Below are 4,389 nucleotides of genomic sequence, written 5' to 3'. Positions count from 1 at the left end.
AATGTTGAAGACTTGAAGGAATAGTGAAAGCTTGTGTTTGATTACCGTCTACCAAAATCATTGTTTATGAGCTTTTGTGCTGCCAGAACTACGGATATCGATCTCTAGAAAATTGAATGTAATCCCCTTTAAATTTGGTAGCATAATTAAAAACTACTGAATTGAGTTTTTCTAATGTTACCTGCACAAACAAATTGCATGGGCTCATTACTAACATAAATAACTAAATAATAACTATTCACGGTTAGTATTGCATTAAGCAAAAAACATCATAATTGCAGAATCAGCCAATATCATTTTTCTTTTTACCTTGATTAGAGATGTTGAGAGAAATATTTTTTTCTGAACTTGGGTATTGGCCGATGCCAAGTACGGATCTGATACCTATGCGTTGAAAACATGCCACCGTTTTACTGGTGGGAATTTTCTTCCGTGTAAAATATTGCCAAATTGCTGACATTTTCCCAGCAATGGCTAATGTTACACGCTCTGCTAACAGCTACCCAGTCTGTACTGCAAATGTGGAACTCTAAACCGAGATGAGACCATCATCGATTTCAGACACAGCAACCATTTTCTTGATGGAGCTGATGATAGAAGTCGAGAGTGAGCCATCGCTCTTCTTCTTCTGATAAGAGTTGAATATCGATCACACCGATCGGCAACGATGAATAGATCGGGTAGCGTCGGACACGTGTTGCGGTTGTTCCTGTGTAGCTTAAATGAGCTGATAAATAAAATGATAACGGGATATTTGATCAGTGCATACGTTTGCGTACTCGCCGATACCCGATCCTGCATTTTAGGCCGTATCACAGTGTCACAGCTCTCTTTTGCAGGAACGTCAGATCAAATTCACGCCTGGAAGCTGCCCAGTACGACCAGTAAGACCACAGTCTTATCTGCTGGCCACCGAGCCCCTCAGTTGGGAGTAAAGGGTGTTTCTCAAAGGTACCTCTGTGGTTGTAATGGGGAGAAATGTATCCAGTCACACGTCCGCTTCTGTTATCCTGAGGACAACATCGAACTTGGTTTCTGGCACTAGATTTGGGTTTGTGGGTATTGAAGTTATTATATATGTATCTTTTCTAAATCATTGGCCTCTTGCTCATTGGATCTAGATTTCAAAAGTTGTCCATTATTCATCTTTTATCCCATCAAAGGTAATGTCAGCATTTTGCATCACAGCTAGTTTGGGAACAGCAGGTGCTTTGTTTTTGCAATAATTATCTTACTCATCAAAGTCTAGATTTTTACCACTTACTGCGACCATCACTGGATGTAGGGCTGTAGTTTTTATCCCTGGCTGGTGTTTTTAACTCTATTAAATAGGCTCTCCCACCTGTGCCCATCTTTCCTGAGGGACACAAAAAAGATGCTTAACAGGATTCAGAGTATGTATGAAGTCAGTTCCCAACACATATCAATAAGTCGGTCATACCCCATTAAGCCTAAAGTGGAATAAAGCTGATGCATGCGCTTTGATTTTTTTTTTTTACTGTGGCTTTTTACATCCCCGCAGCGCTCAGATAGCTCCATTGAATTTCATGCTTTCAAAGTATATTCAGTTTATAAAGAACCATTCACACCCAAAGAGATACTTCAGCCTACGAAATGGTTCTTAACAGCTTTTTGAAGCTGATCAGCAATTTATAGAGCTAATGGTTTCTATTTGATCAACAATTATAAATGTTTTTTAACTGTTTAGGCAAGTCATACTGAATGTGATCTACGTACAGATTTCTGATCAGGGTTGGATATCCAGATATGCATTATCTTAAAACTTAAAACGTATAACTTTGAGCTTAATGTTCAGTATATGTTTTGTGGAACTTCAAAAGCAAACAGTGAAGTTCAATACCAGGTGAAGGACTTATAGTGGTTTCAAATAATGACTCCCTTTTTCCCCCAAAGACAGTTCTGCTTTCCACTCTGAAAAGCCTTTAACAAAATAAAGTCTTTATTTCATTCGGCTCTCAGTCATTGTGTGCTTGTTAGAAGAGTCGGAGAGATGTCTCCCAGTGGTAATGATTTTTCTGCAACAGAGGAAGGATTTACTGGGTCATCTGGCCGATGCAGGCTGATCTCTTCATGTTGTGGCATTAAAGTCCAACCTCTGTCTCTGATTCCTCTTTTCTGTCCTTTGTGTTCTTTTCATTTGTATTTCCCATCATTCATAGCCCCCAAGTATCTGCACGTATGTTTTGTTCTTAAGGATGTACACCCTCCACTGTTAATCCCCCACTCAGTCTCTGTCTCTGTTTCTCTCTACATTGACTTTATAATGCCCTGATGAATAATGGAGCAATTTGTTGTCCTCTCGCTCTTCATGACATTCATTCCAGTCTTCATATTGTTCGGAGCAAAGACTTTTGGTGACGAAGAAAAAGAGAGTATAGTGTCGCTATTAGAGCAGTTTTTCATGTTCAGTAAATGGAAGGACAAAACAAACAAAAAAACTTGAATGATTAAATTAATAATATATATATATATATTTTGCTAATCACTGAACAAGACAAGGTAATTTATTTAAATCCTGTGTAATTGGAGCAGCCTGTCTCCTGTTCAAATCACTGAGATTCTCCCATAAACACCTCATTGGTTTTGGCATGACATGTATTTTAACTAAGCTGTTTGCATAAGCTGTCTTACATTGTGTTGTAACCCACAAGTGCCGTCCTCTACTTGGTAATACTGTTCTCCAATCACGAGCCTGCGTTCGCCCACTGTAAATTTGCTTTAGTGTAGCCATTTGCCAACCCAAATACGTGCAGACCACACATTTAATAAGGCAGCACTCACCGCTGCCCACCATTCTAAAACCCAGCGATTTCCCAACTGACTGCTCCTCTCTGCAGATGGACATCGCCACATCAAGAATCTCAGCATCGCCCGCTGGTGTTCAGTAGCCACCAGCCCGCCCGACCTGCCGAGCGTAGCCTGAGATTTCATGTCAGCAGCTGTGGGATCTCTTCCGGCGTTTCGGTGCGACGATTCGGGGCAACGCTTCGATGCAATGCCAATCGAGGTCACCACCCCAGTCGCCAGCTCTCTGCCGCTGCCTCCAGTCATCCCTGCTGAGATACAGGCTTTGTTTGTAGATGAGGGTGACGATAATATGGCATTGGAGCACCTTTGCTGGCATCTTTTTACTGGGACTTCCCGCAAGTGATGACCACTGTGGCAGTCCACGAGTCCACCCAAGCCTGTCCCGCCATGGTTTTTTAAGGCCAATTGTCCCCTCTAGCAGACATCTGACAGTGTGTCGAGGCAGCAGACACTGAAGACGAGAGCCTGTGTTGCAGTTCTGGTGGATGTTCATACGGTTCTATCTCTTGGACATTTCGGAAACCTTTTAGGGTTTGTGCTAGCTTGACAAGACCGAACTGGTGAAAAGGGTGGGGTGTATTGTCTGTTGTGATGCACAGGACCCCCCATCCTCTGGACATGATACACCAACATGTCCCCGAGCCCCTTGATTAGGTTATAAAGTAGTCGTTGGGCTGCTGCGATTAACCTCTATCAGGATCAGTGTGGTTGGGTCGATGTTGTGTCGGCAGGACATGCGTTAATTGGGCTCCACCCACTGTACCCATAGAGTCAAGTAGAGGGTGGAGCCTGTGTGAGTTAAAACAAAGGTTACAATATTGTAACCCTAGATCTATAAGCACTGGTTGACCTGCTGCTCTTACGCCGTTCGCTGAGGAGGATGTAGGCTGGCAGACAGAGGTGTGAGCTGCCTTATATAATGTTGGGTCCCTAATTGCTTTGGAAGGCACATCTTAATTGGTTGGCTACCTGCATCCAAATGTCCAGTGAGCGAATGCATGCTCGTGTTTGGAGGAAAGTATTCTCATAGAGGGGGCACTGCCTGTGCTCATACAACCTGGGTTACAGTATTGTAACCTCTGTTACATTATTCCAATGAACAGTAAGGGAGAGGGAAAAATATTGTCACGTGTTTTGATAATTGACATATTCTGACATAATCATGATTGTTATCAGTGAATCTATAGAGACTTGTTGTGTCACAGTCTAAATGGAACAGACCCATCCTTGATATCTGTCGGTAGAGTGATCAACATTCTTCCAAAATGTCCTAGTGTAGCCCTTCACATTCAGAGTTCCATTTCCAACGATATTCCATAGCTGCTGTCACTGACACCATCAGTTTACATATCCAGCAGTGAATCTGTGGTTTGGAAACACACCTCTGTGCTACAAGTGAGGCCAGTTAAGCAACGGCATTTATCAGAGGAGGTGTGCCAAAGCTCCACCCGTCACCTGACTCACCTGAGACAAACGGTTTTTGATTCTTCCTCACTAGAGAGACACACAGACTGAGAGAGACGATCAGATTCACCTTCAGACCAAACTAACAACTTCCTC

This window comes from Anarrhichthys ocellatus, unplaced genomic scaffold (assembly GCF_004355925.1).
Source record: "Anarrhichthys ocellatus isolate YVR2014 unplaced genomic scaffold, GSC_Weel_1.0 scaffold1, whole genome shotgun sequence".
NCBI classification, from domain to species: Eukaryota; Metazoa; Chordata; class Actinopteri; order Perciformes; family Anarhichadidae; genus Anarrhichthys; species Anarrhichthys ocellatus.
Note: the sequence above shows the minus strand (reverse complement) of the source record.